General features: G+C 40.2%; 1 protein-coding gene across 4 annotated transcripts in view; it reads left to right on the top strand.

The window, feature by feature from the left end:
* The first annotated feature begins 9,316 nt into the window (after positions 1 to 9,316).
* The window catches only part of ZFYVE9 (zinc finger FYVE-type containing 9), a 62,461-nt gene continuing 48,156 nt past the window's right edge, over positions 9,317 to 23,621 (top strand). For all 4 annotated transcript variants that reach the window (XM_076340203.1, XM_076340205.1, XM_076340200.1 and 1 more), the window contains exon 1: positions 9,317 to 9,420. The gene's annotated coding sequence lies outside the window, so the exon portion shown is untranslated. The remainder of the gene's footprint in view (positions 9,421 to 23,621) is intronic.

Raw genomic sequence — 23,621 nt, 5'->3', positions numbered from 1 at the left:
CCAAGGGTGGAGCCTCCACAACCTCTACGGGCAACATGTGACAGTGTTTGGCCACCCTCACAGTAGAGATTTTTTTTCTTATGTTTAAGGTGAATTTCCAGAATGTGAAATGTTTTTGACAAAAGCAAGTTAAAGCTGTCTAGGGCTGTTCCAGAAGGATGTGTTAACTTTTAGGTTTGACCATCCAAGAAGAAAAACTGATTTTTCAGCTGGTCTAGTGTACAGGTGGATAGCTCTGCTTGTTGTTGTATAACTGTTATCCCCCCAAAAGAGGGGGCAATAACACCAAGGCTATGACAGTGCTTCTCTAACTAGGTGACACGGCCCTCTCAGCTCTGGGCATAGCCCTCAGCCTGTCAATAAGGATATAACCAAGGATCTAAAAGCTGAAAATGACACCATATAAAGATGCAGAGAAACTTGTGATTTAAAGAGAAATTGAAAATGTCTTAATTCTTGCAGAACAAAGATGAATCAGAAGGAACAGAGTGGAAATAAACAGAATAGAGGATTATGTAGAGAAAGTAAAATTGATTGTTCCTATATGAGAAAAAAAGGGTATTAAGTTAAATTGTGCAGTAGAGCATTTACTGTTGACGAAAGAAAATACTTTTAAAGTACCACAATTAGTGTGTGGAACTCACTGTTACAAGACATCACAGATTAAAACAGGATTTAAAAAGGATTAGATTTTTTCTTTATAAAATATACATCCATTTATTTTAGATAAGTACAACAATGAACTGATTTATTTAATTTGTATACCAAATCTGTAAAAAAATCTGACAGCTTTTTTGGTCATAGAATATAGTTATGTTGGAAGAAACAAAAGAAAAGACTCTCGCATCAAAAGATACCACTTTAACATTCTTAATAATGGGTTATTTAATAATACCTATGTTGATATGATTTTTCAGTTTGAAATAGTTTTATTTTGTACTATATATAATTAAAATCGAGTCAAGTTTGAATTGTAGTGTTTTGATTTCTATAAAATTGTTTTGTTCTTAGAATTTTCCTTGCATCTGAAGTGTTGACATTCGAGGGAGTGGGTTTCTGTTCACAAAAACAGTCATTCAAAAATCCTCCACAAAACATCCTTTGTGCTACTGTTTGCTGGTGGAATTCCTTTCTGAAGTGTCTGATGCAGTTTGTTCTCAGCCAGCATGTTGAATAAGTCTTGCCTCTGCAAGTGAGTGCATCAAGCACTGAGTACGTTCGCTGAAGCCCACACAAATGCCTGAGACTGTTATTTATGTAGACCTCCTTTATGAGCTTGTCAGCTCTCTTGTAGGCCCATATCTGGTCGTTTTGGAGAATCTCAGTTTAAAAATCACCTGTTCTTCACCATTGTGCTTCCTATTGGCCATGAAGTGTAGGTATGTTGGTGGCATGTATGGAAAAGCGCATATGGCTTTTTAGAAAGGGCTATCAACAACTCAGAAACTTCCTTCGAGAAGTTGTGAGATATGCCGGTCCCTCCCTCCTCACCAATATATCATACTTAAGGCAGATTTTTTAGGCTAAACTGGCATGAATTATGACTCTTATCCAAACAATGAGAATCTCAATTCTCCTGGAATTATTCCTGGAGTACTATCATCTTTGAAAGATGGAAGGTTTTGTATGATTGAGGCAATTAAATAATATCACAGCCAAGTGATATCCCAATATACATGGTATAGGATGTAAAATCAGGAGTTCTACAATTCTAGTCCAAACTCTTAAATGCATTTTTTGAGCGATACGGAGCAGGTTGCTTAATCCTCACAGGGGGACTAATAGGCTTCAACTATTTGTAAAGTACTTTTAGGTCTTCAAATGGAAAATGCGTATTTTGCAGCATTTTAGGAAGGTGAAGTTCTGTAGATGGAGCTAATTTTTCAAACTTCTATTAATTTTTTAATCTCAAAGGTCTTTTGTTTCAGTGAACCAGAAAGTACATATTTAGGTGATGATTTCATACTTTCCAAATGATAGTTTTTCATGTAATCATCATAATAACACTTTTCATAGGAGTCTCTCAAAGTGGTTTCACAGACCTTCATAAGGTCTTATGCAATACTTACTCATGCTGTAAATATAGCTACTTCTACTGTGCACACAAGGAGAGAGGATCAGACAGGTTAAACATCACTCAGCAAGTCAGCTAAAGAGTTGAACAAGAACCTGTTTCTCCCGATTCCAAATACTGGCGGGTTTTTTGTTACTGAGCACAGACATGTTCATCTGGAACACCCTCACAAATACTCAAACTCCATGGATATTCACTAAAGGCATTTCCAGCTCCTGGCCAGACCAGGAATGTAATCAGAAAAGTACTTAAGCATTTCCAGGGCTTCCAAATACAGATGAATAGCAAAATAATAAGAATGAAATGATCCAACTGTTTATTGTTTTCTTGTTAACAGGGACTACTAAATCCTGTAATTTGAGTTCTTGCTTAGTAGAGGCTTTCAAATTACGTAAGTATCACATCTCAATCTCAAATACTGAGTCCAAATAACAACCCTTGAAAAGTTGTCCTGTGAGTATTGGAAAAATAGCCCTTGTTTGCACATGGATTTGTGTCTTCACCCTCTGATCTCTTCCTTGCAATAACCCTAGCCCTGCCACATCCATGATGACCCTCCTACCGCAATGACCTCAGCTTCCTCCACATTTCCTGCAACGCTCCTAGGCCGAAACAGTGTATGCAGTGAGTGTATTACTGGGAGTAACGCAGTGGTGCGTGCGTACTGCCTGAGCAGCTGGAGCACGCACTGATTAACAAACTGGCTGCTGCCACACTGAATATGTACCAACTGAGTTGGACTTGCTCTGGCTTGCCCCCTCTGTGTCTGGCTGTGCATTGCCGCAAAACTTGTAAGAACTTAATTTCCTTTGAGACTTACCACTTTTTCAGCTGTGGCAGAAATTGGCCAAGAGATCCTAAAGATATGGGAAGGAGGGAGTGAAGAGAAAGACAAACAATTTAACTGAATAAGTGTTGTTTCCTTATAAAGCTTGGGCTAATAAGCTAAAATGGGTGCCAGAGGGAGAGAAAAAGAAAAAAAATCAAGATGTAATTAAAGTCCAAAGCCCTCGCTCAAGCTTACACAGAAGTTTAGCACAGATACAGACATAGAGCCTCTGGGCCAGTGTCTGGAATACGGAGAGAAAAGTGATGGATGTTTCAAGATGTAGCCAGCATAGACAGTAAAGCAGTTATGTTCCCTTTTAAATGCATAACCTATGTGAGTTTACTGTTGGAAAGAAATAAAATGCCATCTTTTTTTTACTCCTAAGAATACATGGCATGTTTAAAATTTAAACTGGACAAAATAAGAATAGGTATTCGGCATGGAGTGACTCTAAATTGACCCATGCATTGAGATGGTGACCTAGCAGATCTTTTTCTTTTCTAGAGATTAAGTGATATCTGGTGGAAAATGCATCATAGATTAATTAAGTACCCATGTATTAGTGGTTTTATAGTATGACTCACTAAATACTGAGTTAACCTTAATATAAGATTCTGAGGATGTTTAGCCAAGCATTTTTATTGATTCAGATTGTTCTGGTGCAGGTAGTACTTGAGTATAATGGATGAAGCCTGCACAAAATTTAGAAAAATCAAAGACTCAAGGCTGATGAGGTAATAAAGATGTAGTAAGACAGACGCCAGAGGAGCTGGACTAGTCACTCAGCCACTAGAGGGCAAAATCACGACACTGTAACCTTCATTGCAGGTCTCGGTGTCTGGAAGGGTGTGATCAGAGTTGTTTTTTTACAACAGAAGCTGGTTTAATGATCACTAAGCACTCTACTAGCAGTGGTGGTAGTAATGAACATTTAGTGTATCGTTTCTGGCAGAATGCGATATGCAAGCAGTTACTAGCAACTGTATGGAAAAAAGCCAACATTTTATTCCATGGAACTGTGAATAAAAGTTTCAGTCACCCAAGAGGTTTGGACGCTTAGGTTCACAGCACAAACCTTTTCTGCTCGAGATCTTGCATATCAGTAGAAGGCTGAGTATTTGTATCAGGAACTACACTGGGAAAGTAATGAACATTTTGCTGCAAGGTTTCCTAATTGTTTGATGATACCAGATCAGACCGGGAGACTCCTGAATGTTTTGATCAATGCCAGATTCTGGAGAGGTCCAGAGCCTCACGTACAATCCCCTACCCAAGTCAGTCTTTGACCTTCTAATATTAAGTGTTCCTGTTCTTCTCTCCCCTGGTTCTTGCCCTCTGCTGCGCTTATGCCTATTTATTATCAAGCATCTATTCTCTGCTCCCACTAAAACTCCCACTCCACTGTTCAGAGATCAGGGGTGGGTCAGCTTTGGTATGGGCCTGAGAGACTGCTTGGCATGAGAAAGATCAGTATCCTGCCTGTGACAGTGGCCAGAAGCAGATGCCAGAGGAAGAGTTTAGTAACAGGATAATCATATAGTCACACTTGTCAGGAGTAACCTCCCAGTTTCCAGCAATGTATGTCTCAGACTTCTTGAGTGAGAAAAGTTATCTTCATATGCAATATGCTTCAAAGGATTTGCCTTCTGCGAACAAGTCCACCCATCCCTTCAACCAATGTAAACATTACCATCCACACAGCTGCTCCCATCATGTGCTCAAGAACACATGATCTGCGTCAGATGATGCTGAAAGGGATGACAGGTTGTTACTTCTTAGTGCCCAAGGAAATTGATTTCTGCATAGACTAGTAACCAGAATCCACAGCTATGGTCACATAGTTGTATCTCATGGGTAACAGACTTATAGGACTGAACTCCTGCTTGTGTTAAAATATAGTTTTTAAAAGCACCTGATTTTAGTTTTGACATTTCCAGTGCTGGGAAATCTACCTTGTTCCTCCCTAAAGTGTCTCAGTGATTAATTCCCTTCACTGGTGGAAGACCTCACTGGGAAGCTGAATACATCTGCCTTTAGCATACAGACACTGAATTTTGGAAGTACTTAAAACCCGTGATTAAGTCACCCCTTCACCTTCTTTTCTGACACTGAAATAGATTGAACATTTTCACTTTCAACCTGAATCATTCTTATTGGTCTTCACTGAACCATCTCTTTTTCAGCTTCTGTTAAGGAATTAAGGAATTTGGATATCAGACTTCAGGAGCAGTTGAACTAGTACCAGAAAAATAAATAAAGACATCTTTCTATATTCTCCTGTTTATAAAACCAAGGATTGCATCAGCCTGTTGGCCACAGCTCCATACCACCTGCTCATTTTCTTCTGATTATATGTGATGGCTCTCGAGGTTTTTGAGCATTAACTTGTTAGAGCACAAATTCTCTTATCCTACAATCACTGTCTTTATTCTTTGGTGCATGTTTTTACATTTGGCTGCATAGAAATGCATATTACTTGTTATCAAGTTGTCGCAGATACTTTACATCATGACTTGTTATTTATGACTCTCTGTTGCTTACATCACTTGCAAACTTTGTAAGTGATGATTTTATGCTTTCCTTAGAATCATTAATATCAATACAATATAGTGTAGAACTAATTGCTATAGGACCCAGAAACATATTCTTTGATGATGACTTATTTCCCCACTTTGTAATTGTCAGTTAGCTAGAGTTTGAACAGTTTAATATGTGCTGTGATGAGCCTGTATCATTCTGGCTTCTTAATTAAAATGCTGCAAGTTACCAAAACAAATGTTTTGCAGACCTACTTACCTTGATCAACCAAACTTGTAATGCCATTAAAAAATCAAATTATTTTGGCAAGATTTATTTTCCACATTAATTTGCATTTATTGTATTTCCATCCTTTAATTCTTTTTTAATCAAGTAATGTAGATAATGTCCCATTATATTACCCAGAATTCCTGTCAGGCTGGCAGGTCATAATTACCCTGGTCACCTTGTTTACCCTTTTAAAATATTGGTACAATATTTCATCCAGTCCTCTGGAACTAACAGTGTTCCAAGATTTATTGAAAATCAACATTAATGGTCTAAAGATACTCTGTGCCAGTGCTTTTAAAACTTTTGGATGCAAGTTACCTAGACCTGCTGATGCCCAACTTTATTAGCTTCTGTTTGACATCCTCCTCAGTGCCTGTTGTAATGGAATGTATTTCATCATCACCATATGATATTCGTATATCATCTGGCTCTTCCCCAAATACAGACCAGAAATAGTTATTGAGCTCTTCTGCCTTTCCCACATTAATGTTAACCGTTCTACTATTTCCATCTAGTAACAGACTGAAGCCATTACTAAGCTTCCTTTTTCCCCAAGTTTCTGCAAGTTTCACCAAGTAGTTAAAAAATCCTCTCATTTGTCCTTAGCTCTGCTGTTCATAGATTACTCTTGTATCATTTTGAATCCTGTATCAATTGCCCATAACTCCTAGCTCCCAGTGTACATACGTTGTTACAGAGACACGTCTTTGTATTGACCCAGTAACTCTCTGCTGCCCCCTTCAACTACGGCATCTCATAGCTTCCCCTCACCTTTCTAACTGTGGTCTTCTCACCCACTTTCCAGTTCCCTGCCTTTTGCAAATTGGAGTCTCCTCTTCTATGTGCTCTCCTTCATGCCTCTCCCTTGGTAGCTTCTCATAAAGAGCTGGGCAAAGATGGTAAAAGACTTGGGAAAAGAGGTGGCAAACTCAACACCAAATGTCCATGCTATCATGTGGGGTACTATTAGGCATGATTTCTTATGACAATGCTGTAGAGGCTCACTGACATGAGGCTAATGTACATGGAAGAGCTGAAGATAGTTTTCAGAGAATTTGTAACTCTGACACTTGCACTGAATGTGCCAAGTGGAAGGTCATGGCCCATGTCTTATAACCTTGCTGGGGCTTGGGATCAAAATTATTGATTTGGTTTGTATATAGTGTTTCTCGCTATCCATACCCAAATGTTTCCTGTTTGGACACTATCAGAGAGAGCACACTGAGAACACAGGACGGGCAATCTCCTTGCTTTAAGCTCAGGTGTCTGAGCCCTAACCACAACTGCCCGGAGCAGCAACCTGAGTTTTGCTGAGTTCCTGCTCCTCTAGATACATCTTCATTGGGAACAAGTCATGTGGCATCCAAGATACATATAGATACCAAGAAGGGACGGGGCATGAGACCATGACTCACAGAGATGTTTCCCATCACTCCTAACTACTTTTTTGCATGCTTTCATGAGATGGCCTTTTTGCAAAACAGCCAATTATGATATCCTTCAGGTAAAACTCTCAGTGTTTGGTGAGAAAACATTCCAATGAATGGCTGTATGCAGAGGCATTAAAGTAGAACAAAACTATGGTAGTGATATGCCTCTGTGAGACATACATAGATGGCAAACGTATGTGCTTGCATGCATTTGACCACAGGGTACGAAGTGTTACATTACTCACCCTTTAATTTATTTCCTTTTTGTTTGTCAGGCATATTGTGTGTTTAGCAGTCTGAGGTGTTTCATGAGAATTGTTTTGAGGATAGTAATTGTGTATTGGACTGATCTGAACTCCTCATCTGTGCTTTACAGGCATGACACCACTAATTGCTAAAGAGAGAGCAAGTTGGGGTTAACCGGGAACACTTTATGGGAGAAAACAAATTCCATCTCCATTAACATGCTACTACCAGCTGTGATTGATTAGCATTTTTTATCTCCTCAGCTCTTTGCCCATGGATTGATGATTCAGTTGATTGGGAGTATCTTGTATTTTCTGTTTGAAAAGCACATAGTTGTACCGGAATCAATGAATAAACATTAAGTGCTTCCCTTTCATTTCAAGTGGGATGGGCTGATGCTCTTGGAGTGAGAAGGCCTAGATTTTATCACTTGGCTCATTACACTGTATTCACTGCCATATGTAGGAAGTTAATGGAGAAGCCTAACCTGTTGGAAAGCGATAAGTCTGCAAGTGCGAAGACCTGAGAAGCGGGAATGGCAGTGTAACTGCATTAGCAGCCACCACACTCGCCTTTCCCTCCCTTCTAGGGGTGACATGGCGCTCTGCTGCGGCTGGGAGAAGGCCAGAGCACTGTCCGAAGGTGAGGGGACAGCGGCTCTTTCCCCTTCCCCCGGCGCGGGGTGAGCCGTTTCTGAGGGGGAGCCGAAGTGAGCGGTTCCTGAGGCTGAGGCCGCACGCGGGGCGAGGCGTTAGAGGGGCGTGAGGCGTTGGTGAGGGCCGCTGCCCTCCGCCCAGTAGAGGGCGGCTGTGCGCGCTGTAGCCGGGTACGGCAGCCCGGGGCTGGCCGCCCCCTCCCCACCCCTCGCCCCGTCGCCCCGCCGCAAGTCACACGGAGGAAAGTGGTATTTCCTCGAGTTCCCGAGTGCTTGCAGCCAGGCGGGGAAAGGTGTCCCGCTCCCGCCATGGGCGCCGCCGTGGCCGCCTCCCCTTAGAGAGAGAATCGGTGAGACTCCGGGCGCATAGTTACGGTTTGCCATAACCTGTCAGTTTGCCATCGCACTTCCGAGACTGTTTCTGTGAGGAACAAGCGTGGGTTTTTTTCTAGAATACTGCTTTGTTGAAGAGTTAACGTGTCTTTGAGCGGATGGCTCCGTGTCTGCGCACCCATGCACCCCTCAGGGTGGCCGTGTGGGCGTGCACGGGCGGCTGCGGGTGTCCCACAGGATAGGGTGTCCCTCTCTCATTATGAAGGCATTAAATGTGAAATGGTGAAACAAAATATGAATGGCTCCCAGCCGCGCATCCTTTTGCCTACAGTGTGTAGGTGCAGCCGGCTGCGAGGTACGTCTCTCGGTCGACGGCACACCAGTGGGCCGCGCAGTGCCTGGGCAGCGATGGGTGCTTTCCCCGCGGCGTGGGCAGCGGCACGGCTGCGCGCCTCACGCAGCCCCTCTGCCGGGCTGCCTGCCGTTGGTTTGCGGCGCGCCCCCCCGGTGCCGCCCTCCGTGTGTGTGTGAGTGTGTGTGGGCGGGAGGCCCCGGCCGCGGGGCCGCGCGGGATCGGTGGTGGCCCGCGGCCCGCAGGCTTGGTGGGACCCCGTCGGGGGTGAGCGGGCAAGCTCCCTCCGCGGCGCGGCGGTCCATCCCCCTGCGCCGGGTGACTCCTCCCGCTCTCCGCCCGTGACGCCCGGCGGTAGGCGGCCGGGCCGGAGGTGGTGGCGCGGCCTGCCCGGCCCCCCGCGCCGCGGGGCGGGGGTGCGGCAGGCTCCGCACTGCCTCCCCGGCGGTGCCGCAGTGCCGTGCGCTGCCTCTGGGGCCGGCCAGGGGGCGCTGGCTGCCGGTAGCTGCGGCGGCCTTGGCCGCGGAGCCAGCGAGCGAGCCCGGCTGGCAGGCGGTGAGGGCGGGCGCCGGCCTCTCCAGCGCTCGCGGGGTCTGCGGGGCCCGCCCGGGAGCGAGCGGCGGCGGCGGCGGAGCGCGGCCCCGGGTGATCCTCCTCGCCATGCAGACCCGGCGGCGCCTGCTGCCTCCCGAGGTGAGTGAGCGGCGCCCACCCCTCCGCCCCCAGGCCCGGGAGGCCGGGGTATCCCGCTCCCCAGGCCCCTGCCTCCCGGAGCGAGGCCCCGCGGGCGGGCGGGGACGGCTCCGACGCCTCAGCGGAGCCGCAGTGTCGCCGCCACCGCCCCGGCCCAGGGCCTGGGGGCTCCGGGTGCCCCCTCACCCCGCCGCCCTTGTCCCCCGCACGCCGCCAAGGGGAGAGGCGCCTCGCTGCCGAGGGGGAAGGCAGCGATCGCCCCTCAGCCCTCAGCGGCGGCGACGTTGGTCCTCCGAGCCCCCTCCCCGCCATTCCCCTCCGTCCCCGGGTGCCGCTCGCCGGGTGCCTGGACTGGGTGACCCCCTCCCCGGCGCGGCCGGGGCACCTTTCTCCCGGCGCCGGCGATCCTGCAGAAGGGGAAAGAGCTTTTGCCGTCCTCCATCGGGGGTTCCCCCCGGGACCCCCCCGTGTGTGCCGCCGGTGCCGGCGCGGGGCAAAGCGAGGCTGTTCCCCGGGCCGGCCGGCGCCCGCGGGCCGCGCCGTGCGCACGGGAGCCAGCGGGCAGCCTCGGCTCCCGGCCCGGCGAGGGGAGGATCCCTGTTTGCATCTCGTGCCCTTTTTATGGCCTGTTCTCCGCTCTCTCCCCGGGCAGGGAATGTTACTTGCTCATCGCGATGTGTAACAAGTCACTCCTGCAATGGTGGTAGTGGTGGAGGGGGATGGGGCGAGCGGGCGGGATGTGTTTTATAACATCTCTAATTACGTGAAACTGTGGTCATGTCTCACTCTAAGAATAACTGGCACTCTTGGCATGTCAGACTTTTTGAAGAGGTGGGTTAGTTACTTGCTCATAAATGTTACGGTTAAATAGGTGCATATGATGGAGAGTGGCTGAAGAACTGTTTTTGTCTTGTTAACCAGACTGAGAAACAAGTAGCAGATGGGAATTGATAGACTTTATGTTTTCGTGTTAACTATCTTGTTTATTTATAGACAAGATATTCCTGATTATTTTGTGACAGAGGTTTTTCAGAGGGTTTAATTTTTACACATATTTTCATTCAGTTCAAATATTAGAAATTGGCTGAATATGGAATCTCAAATCCCGGCAATCTTTTTATTAAGTATGGTTGTATTAGATTAGAATTTCTGAATAACACTTCCCTCAATATTTTGGTCCAGAATCCAAAACTGGAAGGGGCCCTGTATAAACAAAATAATAATAAAGAAAGGTGCTCTACTTGAATAAAAGCTTTTATTTTCTTTAGGCAGCGTTTTACTGGCTAGGCAGTGTTTTAAAACATTGTAATTAACTTTTATTAGCAAATCATTTTTGATTGCATGGAACGAGCCCAGATTTTAGATACACCTTCAGTGGTGGAAACAACATCAAAATCCTTTGTTACTGCCTGAGCCCAGTAGTGCACTTCTTCTTATAAAGTTATGGCGTGTGATACAAAATGAGAAGAACAGTCTCCTTGACCCAAGAGAGACAAAATTAAAAATCTCGTCAGAGGTTTGGGGTATCTGAAATGGAAGCTGAATAAGGGCCTAAAATCTCAAGCAAGCCTCCCTCTAATTCAAGCCCTGATCTACACCTAACAAGTTACCATGTTCTGACACATTGTGATTGATTCTCTAATTGTCCATTGCTTTATGGTGCCATCTTTAGTGTGTGAAAAAGGAAGAAAACCACCCCAAAACTGCAGTGCTGACTCCTGATATTGGGTGTTATTTTTGTGTGTTAGCTTTGAGTCAGTTATTAGGCTGGGGATTAAATACTTTCAAACGCACATTTCAGGATCTGAGGCCTGGGGCTAAGACTGAGATGAAATAAATTTTTTTTAGTTTGGCAGAAAGTCTGACTGTGATTGTCTCAGGTAACAAAGGTAGAGACTGAACAAAGATGCAGTATTAAAAGTTGTGGCCAAAGAATGATAAGCTTTTAATGTCTGTTGTTGCCTGTCCACTAGCTGTGCCAACTTTAGGAGAAAATAGCTTGCTAGTTTTCCAGTTTACAGGCTGTCTATAAAAAATTGCCTGGAAATTATTTTGCAAAAGGTTTAGAGTGAAGTTTTGCTTTTGAATAAAAGTTGGCCAAAAAGAAATAGATTTTGGGAACAAGTTGTGTATTCATGTTTTGTTGATCAGAAAAAAATTTTTGATGCACTAAGCTGAGAATCTTCCAAATAAAAGTGAGTTTCTTGACAGAAAATCAGATGGGGGATAATAGTTTCAGTGCACGGTTAGTCTGTGTGCTGATGAATCGGCAATCTTCTCTAGAACATTGTTGGAAGATACCAGTATATTCGTAGACTACTTTGAAAGTTTTATATAAAGGCTACTGTTTATTTTTTTAATGTGATTGAGGTTAAAGTCTCCAAAGAAATTGAAAGGTGGCCTGTTTTAGAGCTCTATTTGTGATTCTTTATGAGACTTGAACTTTGAAATGAACAGAAATGTGAACTAACATGCTCAGTTTTCCCTCCTGTTGTTTTTGTGAAGCACTGAGAAATGTGTCTGTACGATGATAATAAAAGTTTACAAAGCTTTTTGTATTGATAAGAAATATATAGTCAAGAGTAAATGGCTGAAAGTAAGTTAAAGTATGGAGTTTTAGGTGATAGAAACAGCTTTTACTTCTGTGTTGCCTTTTAAGTGTTGGCTACATCTTGCAACACTGGAAAAATTATATCAATTAATGTAAATGGATGGGAAGTTTTAAAAGATATATCAAGTATCCTTCACTGACATAGTAGTTTCTACTTAAATTAGAAATCAGGATGCATATTCATACAAATTTATTAGACTAGCAACTAGAACAAAACACACTCTGTAGTTATCAGAAGAATAGCACACTTTGAAAAATCAGTGTGCTAAAAGTAAATGACCATTATCATAATACATAAAAATATATATTTATATATAAATAATAAATATTTTTTATTTTGTAGATAGAAATTACTCTATTTTTACAAAGTACTTTTCTACTTATTGTTTGGTTGGCTGGGTTTCACTTAATTGAAACTAAAGCATAACACAATTTCTTTTTTTTAATTTAGCTGTTAAGATTCTTTTTAGCCACTGAACATTTGTAGATTTTAAGATGCCCTGTTAAATCTTAATGAGTGTAATTCTCAGCTAGTGTTTGTGGGAAGGAATGAGTGTGAGTGTCATACCTAGGATATTAAACTATGTCATTCCTTTAAATGTTAGTTTCTAGGGAAAATTACAAGACATTGCAGATCCCAGGACCTTTTCATTGGGATTAATGGAATGCTGCGCTCAGTGCTTTGTCTTTGGCAGGTATTTGTTTCCTGAATGTGCTTTATGATGTTTTCTCCCTTTTGCATCATACACATGCAGAGTTTGGGATATTTAGGAATGCTACTATTCAGACTGCCATAGCAGACAGGTGGAATAGGAAAAATACTTTTAAGGCGAATTTATATGTATCCTTTCACTGAATCTTTCCAGTATTGTTTATTACTGGAATATTACAACAGTAATTATATTACTGTTGTATTGCCAGAAGAGATAAGTAGAAATGTGTAACATTGATACTTATTTTTCTGAAATAACAGCCCTCCAACTAGTACATCGGCATCAAACAGGCTGAAGGTGAATGGTAGAGGAAATCCATAAAGGGTCACTTAAACTATTTTAAAGGTTGTTACTAGAGAAATCTAATGAATTTAAAAACATAGGTTAAAGACAAACAGTGTGTGGCCAGGAACTTATGGGTGACAACACTGGGTAAATTGTTCCTTCTGTATTCTTTCATCTAGATCTGCTCAAGTGGGAGTTGACTGAAAGAAGAAAGTCCAGTCAGTTGAATTTTACACAGGCATAGTTCTGTTACAGTAAAAAAAAAAAAAGGCAAAAAAAAAAGAAGAAAAGCGGTAAACTATGTGAAAAACAGGTGCGGACTAACAGTCTGTAGATTTTCTGTGTTTTGGAAAGTGTGGAGCTGGAATGCTCTCTGAATAGCTTGCATGATATCTTCAGTCTAAGTATAAACTAAGGCAATAGTTGTCTTAGTTATGAAGGCCAGTGAGGAGAGAGCTTAAAGAAACTTTAACATTGTTTTGCTTCCATGTAAAATTTGATAATTTGGAAATGTCAATATGTGGCAGTCTGGCCATATGTTATGTTTTGAAGTTTTGGTGTCCATACATTAAACTTTTCACATATTCTATCCCTAGTGTCCACTGTATGTTGGGCAAATGAAAACATGGACTTGTTGGATTTCCACTTGCATTGGTTATTTGTCTCTGTGTTCTTGAGTAGCAATTACTAACCTTCATATTGAATTATTTGCAGATAATGCTAATGGCTGTACTCTCTATATTCTGTGTCTATGTTGTATATAGAATATATAAATATCTTTGTCTTGTTTGCTATATGTGTTAATATTACTTATATCTCTGATATTTTGATGGCAACTGAAGCTACAAATCTACCTTATGAGTCACTGGGGTCACCGTAGTATCAGTTGTTTAAGGGAATACACTGAAGGTCCAGGAGCATTCCAGTATGCTCTGCTAGGATCGTCTGGGTTTTTCTATCAAGAATTGTATTGCATGCTACTAGTATATATTTTGCTTCTGTTTTCTATACTTTCCCTCCCTCCTTTTGATATCAACAGGAAGCTTGATGAATTTTTTTAAGAGATTGATTGCATAATGAAGTTGAGTAGCACTTTACAATTGGAAATGGTATTGCCAGTTAATAATTTTTCTTAAAATTGTTTTGTTGGATTTCTGTTACTGGTTTGGTTCCAACACAGTAACGTAGGTGGAAAGCTTTCTAGTGGAGGCTTGAGGCATCAACTGATTTTAGATAGTGATGCTGAACCCTGGTTTAGGGTATGGCTTTGTATATAAAATAATGCAGTAATGTGTCTTTGCTAGTGTCTTCCTGTTTTTTGGCCTGGCTCGAGCAGAACTGACATTCACAGTAGTTAGAAAAAAGCACTAAAGCCTAATGTAGACAAAGCTGGAACTGGTTTTTTCTGCTATTACCTATGTATGAAAATACTTCTGTGTTGTAGATTTCAGTTAGGTAACTATTTTAGGACTGTTCCCCAGCTATTCTTCATTAGCGACAGAGGAATTGGGCATGATCAGAGATGCTGGAAATGTTTTGAGCCTTTGCTTTTGTTGAGAAAATCCCTTGACCAGTTAAGAGTTAGAAAAGAAATGCTATCTACCAATTTATGACTAAACTTACTGGTAATGTTTCATTGTGAGTCTTATTTATTGACTTCTTGTACTTCAGTTTTGCCAAAGAGCAGTTGTGGGCCTGCATAAAAAGGCAAAATGTTTAGTATATGTCTTAAGTTCAGTGCCCTTTTTTTTTTTGTTAGTGAAGTGGTAGCTGGGAGGAACATGTCCTTCCCTCTTCCCAGCGTACAAAGAATCCAGAGGTCATTTCCTATCAGGTGATAGTTTGAAATTAGGCCATACTTATGTCAGAGATTCACGTGTGCTCTACCCATTACAGAATTGCTGTAGCTGCCCTAGTAATACTTATCAGCCTTACTTCTGGATTCTTGCAATTTTTAAAATTACTGTAATAGGAAAGTTTTTGTTTACTTCTATGATATACTGAAGTCTTTTTTTATAAATAATAGAACTCGATCTTTGTACACGTGCTCCGAGTACTACATTTATATTTCACTCTAAGTTTAAAAAGTTATTTGGGGAAGTAATGCAGGTGAAATACATTAGAAAATTCATAGAAGATTATCAGTGGAGGAACATACACTGGTACATTTTTCTAAAAAGTAGTATGATGAACTTCAAAGGAGTTGGTAATGTTCAGTATAAGAAGCTGATCAAAGAGCTTTCTAAATTGCGTAATAGCTTCTTTATCTGTGAATGACACTGACTCTTACAGGAGCTTTTCTGTTTCCAGATTCAGTTTTGTAGTGTCAAAACTCTGCTTTGAACTAAGCGTACATGTTGACTTACCTGTTTGCACTCCAAGTGTGATCTCGAAGATTGATTTAGGATCACTAAAATAAAGGCCAAATCATTTGAAACTATGAATTTATAGTGTATATAGTTGTTATAAATTCAAGAAGAATTGGCACATCATGTGAATATGCATAAAATTTATTGCTTGATCGGTTGGCCAGTCAGATTATTGGAAGTTTGGGAGATACTACAGGACAAAAATTGGAGATATTTTCAGATCTGTGAGGTTTTTCGTTTCTTAGTTATTATATACTGGGCTTCTCTTACATTTCTTTTAACCTGGACAATCAAACTGTTCTCTCATCAGTTTCCTTTTCTTCTTCAACAGCTTTGATCCCCCCCCCCCCTCATTTTTTTGAATTGTTGGATTTTAAGAGGAAGGTTTAAGAATGGTGTCATTAGCAGTAAAATATGGGGCCGGGTTTCTGGTGATCTAGATTCCTCTGGTCTGTGTTGTGCTCAGACCTCATTCTGATCTTGGGTGTGCTGCACATCCAGTCTCACTGAGGTAGACTTTGATGATCTGTGTGGGGGTGACTTAGGTAATCCCTGCCCCAGTCATCTGCTGAAGATGCCTGGCAGAATTAAATTTGTATTCTCTCTTCAAGTTCTGCAGCTTTGAGCTTTGCATATCAATTTAAAAAAAAATTGTGACCGAAGAGGTAGCACATTTGCTTTTTCTGCTTGTGTTGTAGAGGAGGAGAGGCAAGTGGGCCTCAGTAATCTATCGCGGAAAAGGGGTGGATATTTGGTGCTGGTGATTTCTTAAATAAGCATGATATGAAAGAGAAGAGCATATATCTTGGGATCTCTATGTGAGTCAGCTCTACTAACTGTTGAATAGGGATAATGCTTACCTGTCTTTTTAGGACACCACAGATCCACGGAGCATGTTGCCTGACGTCATGCAAGACTGAGAACAGAGAACTGGGCTTGATTAGGCCGATGCTTAAAAGAGCTTAGTGGTTCTTGGGTTGAGTCAGTGCAGTGTGCTGGTCCAGTGATAAAGGAGCTCCCATCACTCTAGCTGAAACAGTGGGAATGTAAATCCAGATTAATTTCTGATGGCTAGGACTTATTTTCCACCCATAATTCTTTAGAATTTGTGAAAGATTTTGTAAGTAGCAGGGAAAATCTTACTAGATCTGGAGATGGAGAAACTATGTTTTGTTTTGAATTAGAAGATGTGTTGAATGAGTTCTATAGTGTAAACTGAATCTGATGTTATATATACCCAAGTCCTTGGAGATACTTTATTGGTAAGCATATTATTCTACCATCACTGGAATGAAAGAAGCTTGTTTTTCTGTAGATTTAAATCCTTTTTGCCCCTTAGTATCTCTTCCCTTCCTTCCCCCTCTGCAATAACCCCAGCTTTCTCACATAACACCATAATTCTGTTTTTTCCAGAGCTGTGTGGGTATTGATTGCCCAGCAGGTTGCTGCCAAAAATACATATAGCAGCTTGCTTTTCCCTTGGAGGACAGTAGTTTGGATTTGTTTTTACTGTGCAGATACTAATTTTCATGAACGTATATTTTTTTGGAAAAGATGAGCATAAAAAATAGTAAGTGAACAATATGTTCCCATAATCTTAATTTCTGTAGGAGAACAGATTAAAGATACAACACTTGAAAAGTGGTAGTAACTGAACACTTACCAGTATGTAAATCCTCGTCTTATTTGTGTTACTGAGATTGTGAATACTGAGTTTTCTTCGTAGGGTGGAGGAGACACAAAAGTTACATGGTTAAAATATACCCAGCAAACCAATCATGTCAATGTAATTTTTTATTCCCTATCTGCACTGTGATGCAGATAAATGAACATTTAATATAAATGGAGATCGTGTAAGAGGCAAATTCCCTCTTTGCCTATTTTTTTTTTTTAATTTATCTAGCAGTCTTTTTGAAATTGCATGTTCGTCTGCAATACTGTAGAAATAAATGCCATAGCTTGCTTCTGAGATTTGTGTTTTGTAGCGAAAGGCACACATATCTGATCTACACCCTTTTTGGGGTTTATACTTCAGTATATAGCTACTGTTTCTGTTTGCAGGCCAGTTTGATAGTTTAGCAGAGCATATTGGTTGTCATCATGTTGCAAAGTTATATTGTGAGTGCTATATTGGTTAATTCAAAATGAGTATTCTAATGATCTCTTATTTGGTGAACTTGAACATATGTGCAAAGCTCACTTCCTAGGTTATATTATTAACAGATTGCTTTAAATAGTATATATTGAAACAGCCTCTTAACTGAAACATCAAATTGCATTGATTATAGGAATTTCATACTGTGTTTTTGTATAAATGATGAAGGCTGAATAAAACCCCAGTATACTTCATGTATTTTAAAGTTCTTTCTTGGTTCTTTTCTAAATGTAACTTTAAAAGGTCAGTACTTAACTTTAAGCATCAGTCTACCTACGTACTTTTGTGCTTTCAAGTAATTTTATTAGTGTACTGGCATAATAGCCTCTATATTGTATTTACCTTAGTTTTAGTTAACAAGTCACCTGTAAAATGCATTTTAACCTATCGCTGGAATTTGCATGTAGATTTTTTTTTTTTTTTGTATACTCCTATAGAATGAACATGGGGTTTATTATGATGAGAATTAGAAATTGTTTCTTGAGACTTATGGGCAATAGATACGTAGATATGTAGTGGTTTACTCCCTCATTCTTTTCCTATAATGCCCTTTGTGGTTATATTTTCTCTTTTTTTGCCATTAAGCTTCATTTCTGTACAGATGGCTTGTAGATGCAGTTGTACCTTCTTCTGCTTTGAGGAAATGTACAAATAGTGGCTCCTATGTACTTAATAAAATTTGTCTTAACTAGAGGTTTCAAAGACAGATGCTTGAGGGAAGCAGGTAGCTGTGCTGATCCTGGATGTTGGATACCCAGTGTGTATGTGAACCAGATGCAGGAAGAAGTGAGCGTGGAAGGAATGTGTTTGAGAGAGGAAAAACAGATAGATGAAGAAAACGGAACACAAGAGTATACTACAGTCTAAGAAGGAGAGCTAAAGAAGAGAGGTAGGGATTCACGGCTGAGCAGAATCAACCACCATATCAGTGGACAAAAGAAGTGGCTGAGGTTTCTCAGTTTTGGACTATCTGAGAAACGTTGCATCTGAGTTTAGGAGGATTTAGTGTTCTTAGAGCTCCATAAGATTTCTGAAAACTATATTTTGACTCATTAATAACGAATGCTTTCAAATTTTTTTTTGTTTTTATCTGTTACACCTTTATTTCCTGTGACTGCCAACAATGATACAGAATTATGGGCACTTAGTTTTATAACTAAAACTTTTCTGAGTCTTACATAAATTTTAATTAAATGTCCTGATTGGTATATTGCACCACTGGAGCAATGAAAAAAAAACTTTAGAGCGAATCTGAATGCAAGTTAATCACCATTTCTGTTGGTTAGCACTTAGTCCCTTCAGCACTGTTAAAAGCATGTTAATGGACCTCAGCATAAATGAGAATCATACTCAGAAATAGCAGTTTCAGTACACACTGTTGCCATGAATGTATTGAGTTGTATTGAGTGAATTACTAGTTACAGGTGATTTGATACATAATGCACCGTGAGCATCAGCAATGTAGTTGGATCATGATCACAAACGTGGGAGTGAACTTTGCTACATTTGACAAGACAACAGTATTTTATAATGTGTTAGTATTATGTGCGTGTGTATGTTTAATCTTGGCGTGATATGAATAGAAAGGTCAACACAATAGGAGAAATAAAATTGCTAATGGGAATTAAAAGTTACTTCCTTAGAGATAATTTCAAGTTTAAGGGAGTATGAGATAAAAATTCATAGGTCTCTGAATTTATTTTCAGGGATGCACGGTAATCCAGCTCTACATAACATAAGATTTTAGAAATAGTAACTGTTTGCTGTCTATAACTATGATGTTTCTTACTAAAAGTGTGTGTGCAGAAGATTTTAGAACACTGTTATGTTACATAGCTATCAAATGAGTAAAAATGACCACAGCAGTGTTGGAAGGAGGATGTATCCAATTGTGTTGATAAAGGTAGCTTTAGTAGCTGATTGACTGCTCTTCAGTAGAAAATGACTGTAGACTTTCAGACTTTTTTTCTGTACAGATTGTCCTTTCTCTAAAGAGCAGCTGAATGCCAAAATTGTGTCGCTTCTAGAAGCTTCTTTCCCTAGTGGGTACAACTCAGAATTGATGGGCTAGTAAATGGTAGCAAAGTGGTTTCCCTCTTTGCCCGTTGTCCGTTTCATCTGTCCCATTCTGGTTGCGTGGCAATTCCGGCTTTTATTATCAGATACGGATTTTGCTCACGGCACCTGCAAGTATTGCTCCCTTGTGGGTTTTATAAAAAGGACAGTTCCTTGGCAGTTGTAGGCATTTAGTTAGTGATTCTAGAGGACCTTAGTCAGTTTTTCCCTTATTGCCCAAATCTAAGAAACATCTGAAACAATGATCAGTATATTTGGGATTCATTCTTGTTTCTACTCTACATTAGAAAGAAGAAAAACTCATAAAGTATTAGAATACAGGATTAATCCACTCTGAGATACATAGCATGGGACTTCAAATAATTTTATTCTTCAAATCTGTTAAACATTAACTTCTAATAGTCAAACCTTTGTTTCTCAAATACAGAATCATAAAAAGTCATCTCATAAACCTATTTATTCTATACGTTTTACTTTAGCTTGTATTTGAATAAAGTTAAATAAACATTCAATTTGTATTTGAATAAAGTTAACTAACAGCTTCAGTTCAGTATGTTAAATGTCTTGATTTTTTTAAAAAAGCACATTGTTACATTGATGACATTACATGGAATCCATGCACAAATTAAGAAAAATGATTTCATATTAAATTTATGTTTAATGCACTGTGCATTTTTTTTTTTGTGGTTTACAATATTTTAAACTTGGGAGTTGTATGAAACAAAGTGTTATAAAACATTAGATTTATAAACCACTAAATTTTGAAATGAGCTCTGTGAGCATATGAGTAAGTTCAGGAAAGGATTTTCTCTTTTATCCCAACTGTATTCCTCTGGAAAAACTTGCATTGAAGGCAGCATTGCGGTGTAAACCTATCTATTTGTTCTTCCAAAGCGCCGGGGATGGCTACTTTTCAAGGCAGTCAAAACTAGTTATATAAGGAGGACGTGTGGTTCCTGTCTCCAGGTGCTGAGGGCCCTGCCTCTGCAGCATGCTGAGGAAGTACGGGCTTTTTGGCAAGTCTGTTTTTTGTGTCAAGCAAATAAATCAGTTTCTTTCTCCTTGAAATAGTAAAAAGGGTAGGAAATGGAATTTATTTTCTACTGTAAAGTGTTATAAAGCAGGTGTCCTTTTCAGTTGAGCTGCCTTCTCGTATTTACTGTAGGACAAAGGTTGATAACACTGCTATAATTTTTCTCGTTTCCCTGTTACTTTTGACTGTGATACTTTCTATAACACTTCTTTGAAGTTGCTGCTCTTTTGACTGCCTTACTGCTGCTCTGGCATGCGTGAATGTCTCCTTATGGAAACTTGGCTGGAGACAAAAGTGAAAATAATAGCTTTAAAATGACATGGGGAAAAGTCAAGGGAAAAGATGCAAATATTAGTGAAATAATTAGACTGTATTCTGCTTTAGACATTGTCTATCTCTATTTGTGCAGTCGTTTGGGAAAAAAGACAAACCAGTGCAACATTGAAATAGTTTATCTTTTGTCAGCGTTCATAGGTAGTGAGCTGGTACAAAGTGTTGTATTACACAGAAATAGCCTGCCATGCCCCAGTGTACTCTTGGTTCATTTACACTGGATAGTAGGAACATCAGCGAATTATGGGAAATAAAACCGAAGGATACTTGGTCATCTTGAGCTTTTGGTGGAGGAAAAGGGTTAACAGCGACTGTATCTTGTTTATATTTGTTACATTTAATCTCTTGCTGCTGTTTTTAGTATTTCTTATTAAATGGATCTATGGTGAGTTTTAATGGGACTTTCTAATCCTGAACTGTTTCTTAGACAAGGTATTTTTGAAAAATTCTGTTGTTATTTGCTGAGTCTCGTTTAATAAATCCAAGTTTTAAAAACAATCATTTTTTTTCTGGTTGCATTGCATGGCTTCTAGTTTAGTTTATTAACAGAACAATTAACGTTGAAAAGTTTCATTTGGGGCCTAATCCGAAGTCCTTGCCATTGCAGGCATTTTCATGTGTGTGACACAGATATTGCTACTGCTGTGTCACAAGCATTTTATAACACCTGCCCTTTCTTTTATTTTGCACACACTAGGTAGAAAGAGCCCCGTACTTTGTATGGAATGAACAGCTGTTTGAGAGTCAATATAGTGTGCAGGAAAGATAATGGCAATGGAGAATGAAGCTTGCTTTCATTCCGTTAGTATGGACATACACTGTCCATATAGACTCTGGGTGCTGTTGTGACAGTGTATCCTGAGACAGGTCTGGAGGACTGCATTTATGGGAAGAGCATTCCTGCGTAGTATTTAGTCTTTCTACTTACATTAATTCTTAAAAAATAATACAAATAATACAAACACATGTTCATGTGACATGAAAGTTGCTGCTTCATTTGAGAGGCCAAGAAGAGACCATTATGAAGTGACAAATTGTTGGGCACATGGTAAATTATAGTTATTCCAAGCATTTCATCACTTGAGTGAAGAAACCCCATCTTTTCCACTTGTGAAGATTTAGCTTCCAGATTAACTGATCAGATATTGTATAACTGATGTGTGTCCTGAAACTTGCTGCCTGTTTCCCCTCTTGTTTAAGTACACTGTTTACCTATTAACATAACCCCCTGCTATAGTATTTCTTCTTGTAGTTTTTATTCTTGCAAAGTTGGGACCTGAATATGTCCTCTGTCTGTAGTGTCCCTGAACCTGCTATCTGGTAGTTCCAGAGTGTAGACAAGCTAGGAAGTTAAGATACCAGCGTTGAAATCTGGGTTTGCATTTAAGATAATGCCTAGTTGAACTAATCTAGCAATAATAAAGTGCCTTAAAATGGCTGCAAATGTATTCCTGCCTACTCAAAGACATCTTCTCACTGGTAGCACATTATAGAGGATCTGTAGTGTAGTTAAGAGTTGGATCCTTGCCAGTAGATGGAAGCATTTTTTAGCATCTCTTCATGCTTTGAGCTTTTTCCACGTTTTTTTAACATAGTATCAAAATTGCTTCTTTTTCAGTGTCTTTCCATTTATTACAAGCTATTCCAATTTGTGCTAGTTCAGATTACTTCCATTTGATGTTGTAAACATTTTTTACATTCTTTTTTGTGGAAGATATTTCTAATTTTATATTTTTAGAGCTCTTTTCTTCTATTCTTCATCCTCTCTTTATTCTGGGCACGTCTCTGCTTGTCAAATTTCTCTTCAATTTCTGTTTTGCTTTTGCAGTAATTGGCAGTCGCCCTCTTGGAGCTCCTGAGGGAAATCATACATGTAGGGTATAACAAAAGCGGCACCTGAGTGATACCACTGTAGGGCAGGAGACAGAAGAGTTCAGCCAACCATCAGCAGAAGAGATAAGAAACTGTGAAATGCTCAAAGTAAGCAAACTGGAACAGCAGAGGCACTGGGCCTTCTTCATTCATAATGATCTTAGGTCTCAGTAGGCACATATTTTTTAGGTGAAAATGTATGTATTTTTTTCAACTGTGATGGAACCCTTTTTTAGCAGTGTGTATGATTTGTGAAAAACCTAATAATCACTAGGTTATACATTGTTGTGAATATTCTTGACTCTCCTTTGTAGTTACTCTTTTTGTCCTTGATTTTTATTTTAATATAGTTCTCTTACATTAACTTCTTATTGGAAAAAGAATTTGGCTCTGTTGTCAACTTGTTCATTTTTTCAGGAAATCCAAACCTTATAATTTACTTTTTTTTTAATTGCTTTTTGTTTAAATATATTTCATTCATATCTGTAGGCATGCTTTGATTTTTGCATTGATCTTTGTAAGGGGAAATGCCTGCCGAGAGTAAATGTTGAACTGTAAACAAAAAGCTCTAGGACCTCCAGGTAATATCTCTTCAAAGCTTTCTTTGGAGACTGGTAGTGATTGATTGGATCTGTGTTCTTCTGCATTGAATGGTTATGGACAAAAAAGTTATTACCTGGGAAGAATGGAACAAGGAAAGTAGATCAGAATAAAAACAATGAATAATAAAGCTGTGCTGTTGCCCTGAATATTG

The sequence above is a fragment of the Aptenodytes patagonicus genome, chromosome 5 (assembly GCF_965638725.1).
Source record: "Aptenodytes patagonicus chromosome 5, bAptPat1.pri.cur, whole genome shotgun sequence".
Taxonomy (NCBI): Eukaryota; Metazoa; Chordata; class Aves; order Sphenisciformes; family Spheniscidae; genus Aptenodytes; species Aptenodytes patagonicus.
Note: the sequence above shows the minus strand (reverse complement) of the source record. Positions and strands in the feature narration are given on the sequence as shown.